Source organism: Brassica oleracea, unplaced genomic scaffold, assembly GCF_000695525.1.
Source record: "Brassica oleracea var. oleracea cultivar TO1000 unplaced genomic scaffold, BOL UnpScaffold01201, whole genome shotgun sequence".
Lineage (NCBI taxonomy): Eukaryota > Viridiplantae > Streptophyta > Magnoliopsida > Brassicales > Brassicaceae > Brassica > Brassica oleracea.
The window spans coordinates 13,766-21,709 of NW_013617754.1; the positions used below are offsets into that span (position 1 = coordinate 13,766).

The window sequence follows — 7,944 nt, forward strand, 5'->3', positions numbered from 1 at the left end:
GGGGTTTAGGGCTTAGAGTTTATGTTTCAGGGTTTAGGGTTCGTATTTCAAAAAAATAGAGTTTATGATTGATGGTTTAGGGTTTAGTGTTGAGTTTTAAGGTTTAGGGTTTAAATTTCGAAATATTATAATTCGAAAAAAAATAAAAAAATTATTTTTTATTTTTTTAAATTTTTATTTATTTAAATATTTATTTATTATATATAAAGAACAAGAACATAAGAGTCTTTTGTCTCTTAATGAATAATATATTTTTGAAAATATCTCTTTATTGATGGTAAAAATAAATAATAGTAGTATGAAAGTGGTAAACATGTAATTTTTTTTTTTATTTTACAGCCGGGCAAGGAAGGTATAAGTCATCTTTTGACAAACGATATATGACAGCCAAAAAAAGATGCACGATCGCCGAACAAATAACGACGGTCTGATTTATATTTAATTTTCGCCTGGTCCGCTAAAGTTAACTGGTTATTGATGGCCTATTCCTTTGTTTACGTGTAACAGTCTATGATGTAACAAATATGTCTAATGTCATTTTATTGTAAATATTCTAGTAAGTTATGTCTATTATACTATGTGGACCGAGAATGGCTATGAAACTGTCATCAATGACATTTCTGTTAATCACCAATAAAAAATAATGTTAGTTATTGAAAGTAGAGTATTTGTACTCCCTACTCACCATGTTTCCTATATTTGTACCCTATTTCCCCTACCATTCCACTTCTTTTAGTATATTTCCCTAATTTGCCTCCCTTTCTATGGTATTCCACTTCTTTTAGTATATTTCCCTAATTTGCCTCCCTTTCTATGGTATTCCACTTCTTTTAGTATATTTACCTAATTTGCTCTTGAAAGTATTCCTTAATTAATATTTAGAGGATTAGACGGAGAAAATTATTTAATTTTTATATTGTTTCGAGTTCATTCGATGATTATATAGGTCTTTGGTCGGTGTTAACATTTATTTTGGTCTTTGAATATTTTCCGTTGTTCTCTCATTATTTATTAGGAACCTAGCTTTGTATACAGTTTCACATTACAATAAAAAAAAAGACATAACATCATGGTTAAATACTAAGGAATCAAGATAACAATCACACTAATTATAGGCTGGTCAAAAAGATTAATTTCCTTCAAGTTTTCGGATTTATTTGTCATATTCTCAAAGACTTTTTTATGTTGAAATCAAAAAAGTAAATTTGTATAAAACAATCTCTAATCCATTTCTATATATATTTCCTCTAAATAAAATAAATTGTATAATAAATGTGGATTTTGATTCACTGTATATCTTTATAATAGATTTCATTTATTTTATAAAATATTAAAAATGCGGGTTTTCTTTTAAAATAGTTTAATTTTATTATAAAGACCTACATAGTAAATCAAATAATAGAGTTTTTTTATTTTTTTAAATATATATAAGAACTGGAGACATCCTAAATATATAAATAATGGGCCACCCGTCTTGAACAAATAATTTTCTCTTACAAGGCCTAGTATCAAGTAATCCAAAATACCTATGATCAAAAATACAGTATATATTAAATTTAGATAACAGAATAGGTTCCAGAAGCTGGGATAGCTAAAATTATTATTAATTCAAAATATGTTGGATAAGACAATTTTTAAATACATATTTTGATAATTTTTAACTTTAAACGGATAATTTGTATCAGATGTCTATATTCTTTCCATATTGTTCTTACCATTTCGATAAAATATTTTTATTCATGCCATCACACCAGCCACCAGGGGAGGACGTACGTTGGCGAGTACGGGGTCACGTGTCCCCGACTAAATATATAAAATAGGATTACCGAACGTACTAGACGGCTCCAATGGGTCAGTGGCGAATTGTATGCCCCTTCAAACACAGCGTGATGGGTTCGATATAGCCCATGTCAAATTTTTTTTTTTTTTTTTAATTTGATTTCTCTCATTTGTTTATTTGTGGACCCCTTTATTAGTGAAATAACTTTTTATGTAGTTTATACAAATGAGTTTAAAGGTTTTTGCACACCGATTAAGGAATTACAAAATTTTATTCAATATTTCTCGTTTGTATTAAAACAACAATAAGTACATATAATTCAACCAATAAAAAATCATATTGCAGAATACAAATAGTCAAAAACATAAAATTGCATTTACTTTTTACATGGAAACTTGAAAACACCACTTAAAATGAAACAATTTTTTTCTCTTAAAACACCACTTAAAGTGATACGGATGGTGTAGTTGTTTTGTTGGTGCATTAAATTAGTTTTGCTTTTGTTTTACCATTTTCTTTAAAACAACTTCCTTTATACAAGAGTTTATTAATGTTTTTTCCCAAAATAATTTAACTATTTTCTTTTGGACAAAAAGTACTACTTCAGTATTATAAATTTAATTGCATTTTCAATGCATGTTTCAAAAAGATCTTTTTTTTTTTGTCATCAAAAACAGACTCATACTGACTCTGTGAACCACACCGGGAGATCCTGATCCATGGGAACGACGAAAGACAGTTGTTTCCTGACACTACGTGCTAGGCTATCCACCATTGAATTTTGCGTCCTTGGTACATAGATGATCTCTGTTTCAAAAAGATCTATTTTTATATTTTTAATGCATGTTTTATTAACTAATTCCAAACTTAAAAAAACTTAATTGCACTTATTGGATTTTTACTGGCTTAAAATTATGGAAAAAGATAATACAAAAATTATGTAAATTTAATGTGTTTTATTAAAATGTATTAAATACTAGAGTATGTAACATTTTGAAACAGATGGAGTATTGTATAGTAATTTAAAGTAACATTATAGTTAATATGTGATTAATATATAATATTGTATGTAAAATTTTAGTAATAATTACATATTTAATATATAGAGTAGTATTTTTATAATATTGTTCACCCGATTCAAAAAAGTTTCTAGATCCACCACTGCATCATACACAGAAAAACAACATAACACTCTTCAATTTTCTAAAAGTTTCTAACCATCTAAACAGTGTCACTCTGAATTTTCAGAGACAAATTTTCCAAAAACGCAAATGAGCTTATCTTCACAATCACTTGCTGTCTTCCACCCTAATGGCGTCTCCGCTGGTTTTGAGTTAAGGTTTTGTCTGCTTGAGGGTGGTGATACGCGGACACGTACATCGTGACTCTAGACATTGAACCGGTGCAATCAAACAATCTATATATTTAATGCAATCTTTTACAGTACGGCATGGTACTTCACGAATGCCGCTTTGGCTTTAGGTATGCTCACTGATCTCATACCTAATATCAACACATCAATAAACCAAATTAACTTAAAAGAATTTGTATGTAAATTGACGATCAAGAGATGAATAATAGACTTACATGTAAGAATTAGTGAAATGAACAAGAGAGAATACGCTTTAGACGCCATTTGTTTTTGCTGATAATGTTGATAGCTAAAAAGGTTGCAAAAATATGTTTTGTAGACGGTAACGAGAGCATAGCATTTGTATTTACAAATATATTGTTGACCAATCTTGTTTATATATAAAAGAAGCTTTGTTTCTCTTCTAGGGTGTCCACGTCCCTTGCCACGTCATAAATTCGAGAAAGGAGTCTGCGCCACGTGTCCAGACGATTAAAGCTATGCGTTTCATTAACTCTCCGTGTAATGGGTTTCTATAGGTTGGCGCAGAATTGGGCTTTCGATTTTGCGAGTTTCCGGCCCGATGAAAAGGGAGTGTCTCTAACCTACTAGAGCAGCAGTCGAGAAACAAAGAAGGTCGTCTCTCCGCTTCCTGCGGCGGCTGGCCGATGCCGTTTGCGCTTCTTCACACCATTTGAAACGTTCTGCATAAATACTTCGTGGTATTAATCTCATTGGTTCGCTCTTCCACTACGCCGTCTTCAATGCTTTGCTTTGATATGATAGGCAGTGATTTCTGTATAAATATGTGTGAATCATATATGTGTTAAGTTAAATACATCTGAGGTGAGAGAAGGGAAAAGTTAGGTTAAAGATTCGCGGAGCGGAGCGGCAAAGTATCTGGTCATGAGGTATGAGCTTTGTTGGAAATCTTTATTTCTATCGAATTAGGGTTTTTATTAGAGTCTATCTTCCGCATTGTTTCCTTGCTTTGTTATCTTGATTCCAAATCATGTCAAGGAAATCTATTGGTCACTGATTCCAATACGAATTTGAATCGAAAGAAGTTTTCTTTTTATCTGGTTTCAGCTTTGTATATGTCAAAAGATGATACCTTTGATTCTTAATTTCGATTGGCATTGTGGTTTCTTTTGTTTGGTTCTTTACTGTGCGCGTGTGTGTGCGTTTTTTTTACAGGTTTCCTCGCCTCTGTTGACTCCTACATGAACTTGCAGGTACTTTCCTTTGCGTTTTTATGTTCTGTTCGAGAATGCTAAAGTAGGATGAAATTTTGAACAAAGATTGATGTAGTAATTTGAAAAGCTAGGATTGATAGGCCTATCATTCTTTTCAGTTTAGTCATTTGAGTTTGGTTATACTGTTTTTTTTACAGCTTGGAAACACTGAAGAATACATTGACGGACAGTTGACAGGGAACCTTCGAGAGATTTTGATCAGGTAATCTATAACCTCATTTGTACCACTTCATTCTCAAAGTTACCACTTACTTCGTTATTGTCTCCTGTAAAAGTAAATCAGTTTTTAAAATAATAAAAAAGTAAATTTGTTTTATTACTTCATACCGGACGTCAAGTGTTTTTGTGTTTATTAATAGAAGAAAACAGCAAGTAAAATGCTTTAGTACTGACAATGTTTGTAGTTTCTTAAGTTTTTCTTGTTTACATTAATCTTCATTGGTGGTGGTGTATAACAGGTACATGCATCTGCGGATTTACAGACTGATATAACATTGTTGATTATTTCATGGAAATATGGAATAAGTAACCTTGTGGAAGGTCAACAAATTGAGAGGCCAATGGGGCTGTAAGTATCAGCGAAGAATTTTCTTATCCAGAGAAGAAGCTTTATTTATTTATGAATAAGAAGGAAGAAAGAAAACAGAAGAGTTAGGTATTTGAGCTGATGTACTGTTTCTCAATTTACAGATTGATGGCTCGGGTTATATGATTTAGATAACCTTGGGTTATGGTTTTATTAAAATATATTTGTTATTTGAATTTATTTGGTTTGTAATGTCTTCTCATGAGCTGATTTGAAAACCAACATTATGTTTGTCTTTTTGGTATTTTTTACTCAATTCATTTTTTGTTGTAAAATTGTTTGGGATACTTAAAAGATAACCCATTTATACAATCAGTTTCAATCAAAGACCATGTTTACCGATTACATTTTACTTACTTCTGTTGCAGTTTGATCAAACAATCTTTTTAACCTTTCCCACAAAACAATTTAGCTAAAAGAATTGATTTCTTCGGCCAGCCTGCTAAAACAACTTCGTTACGCTATCAACCTAAAATTATATAGTCGTAAATTTAGTTAGCCAAAAGAATATATTATCGTTTGATATAGAAAATGTAAAGAACCACTTTCTACATTTTATACTGCTTTTAAAGACGGATGCTAGAGAAATTGGAACTCAATGATTCTAAAAACATAACTAAACTTTAAACGAGTTGTAAATTTTAACAATTGTTTATATGAAAAAGCAAATAATAAGGTATAAGTATTCAAAGCCTAAACAAAGTTTAATTAAATTAAATTTCACATTGCTTATCCTCCGTTAATTCCAATACTGAAAAGATTAAAAATAGTGAGTTTTAATCATTTCAAATTTGTTGGGTAACACAATGAATAAATAAAAAAGAATTCTAAATTGGCATATTATTTATATTTTAATATTCAGTTCTAATATAATATATATCTACTTAAATCAAAATTATAGTTATATTTGCTTTATCATGCTCTTATATCTAATTGTTAAATAAACAACATAGAAACTCTCATTTGATAAAAAAAAAATATAAAATATATATGCTCCTTTTTTGTCTAAAGAGGAAGAATAAGAGATTAAAACTCAACTTTACGCTCCATAAAATCCAGAAATATCCTTTAAGATCCATGGTTTAACATGGTTTCTCTATTGTGTTCGATTTTGATTAATTTAATTTATAATTCTCGAGGTTTAAATTTAGAGAAGTATTATAACACTATAAAAATTTGCAACTCTGAATCAAATCAGCGATAATACTGAATATGCTCACATATCGTTTTTAGTTATATAACTAAAATTTGATGTAGACAACACTGATTGTTTAACATAATCACACTCACAACTAAATGAAAAAAAAAAAATTTACACACAAATTATATCACTGATAAAAACTAATACATCACATCCTGCTGTAGCACGGACTGACCATATGTAAGCAAAAATCTGAACATCCAATTTCTTCCTTTATAACTTTCGAGATCTCCCATCAAAATTACTTTAATGGTGCAAGTGTTCAAGGCATAAAGTTGTAAGCAAAAAAACCGGTGAATATACACACTTTCTAGAATTTTGATTTAAGAAGATATGCTCAAAAAGTTCGTATGAACCCCACTCAACAAGTTCTTATATGTAATTTTATCTCTATTAGCCAGTCCGTTTATGTTTCCAAATAGTACTTAAATTATTTACTACACAAGAAATATATGCACGTTACATTTTTCAATAAATAATATTTCCTCACATATATTATAGAATTCCTAATGGTAACTAAATATGTGACTCTCAAAAGTGTTGAGACTATTCTAATAATAATTTTCTCATTTTAAGCAAATCGCAACATCATCAAATGACTAATACAAAATCATCACACCATTATAAAAATACTACAAATAGAATTATATTATAGGATAAGTACTATTTTGGGTCAAAATTTTAAGTGCCAACTTAAAATTAGTTTTTAAACAAGAAGATAAACATTGTTCGACATAATAAAATATTTTTTATTATAATTTTCCATCCGTAGGGCGGGCCAACCCTAGTATCTTATACAATAAAGTTGCATTGCCTCTCTCCTCCTTCCTCCACATCACCCTGGAGAGAAGGGCATTTCGCAACACGTGGCGTTATATGCATAACTTTCTGAAATCGCTTGTCGTGGAGTTTTAAAAACTGGGTTTTCGATGGGCTTTTGTGTGTTTGTGTGTCAGCCCACATGCCATTAGTATTTTCTTTATTTTTCCATAAAGTTGTAGTGTGCTTACTTCTTCAGCCGTCGAGATTAAGAAAACAAAAACCTAACGATCCTGATTCCATTTCCACGGCCAAGTAACGCACCGGAGATGTCATTAATTGACGAAAACCCACTAACCCCACGATCCATCTTTATTCACAGTGAGTATAAATGAACCTTCAGATTGTCCTCTCCTGTTCCTCTACTTTTAGCCGTTCGAAAATCTCTGAAACTCTGACAGAAGCTTTCCAATAGTGTCAAATTCACAGATTCACTTCTCCGACTTGAAGGCCGGCCCGCGTTTAGACCAGACTCCGGAGGTCAGTTGATGGCCGTCGATATGCTCCTTATTGATGCCAAGGTAAATTGCTTTCATAAGTTTAAATAAGCTTCAGACACGGCTTCAGATTTCGATTACTCCCAAATTGATAACCCGTGTTTTTGAAGAAGTGAAAGTTGGTTCTTAACTCCATGAGCAAGTGAGTTAGTTTAGGAGGCAGCTCCGGTCCATGTCTGCACTTCTGAAGGTGATTATTTTTGAGCCTACTTAACATATTATATTCTTACATTAGGTTGTTAGTGTCACATAATAGGCCGAGAGATCTTGGGCCTATTGACACTGGCGATTGAGATCTTAATAGATTGTTATAGATTTGGTACTAACGATGACGTATTTCCTCTTCTGGGATGGTAATCCTTATGTCATGTCCCCGATCCTGGATAGGATCGTCATGACGGACTGCAGTGCGAGGAAACGCACCAGTCAGGTCATATGACCTAAAGACAAGTAT

The 7,944-nt window shown here is 31.5% G+C and overlaps 1 long non-coding RNA gene across 1 annotated transcript; it reads left to right on the forward strand.

The window, feature by feature from the left end:
* The first annotated feature begins 7,143 nt into the window (after nt 1-7,143).
* Nucleotides 7,144-7,844, forward strand: LOC106321065. Its single transcript, XR_001265992.1, has 3 exons — nt 7,144-7,314; nt 7,409-7,514; nt 7,601-7,844. It is a non-coding gene; the product is annotated as an uncharacterized LOC106321065 (long non-coding RNA).
* The last annotated feature ends 100 nt before the right edge of the window (nt 7,845-7,944 follow it).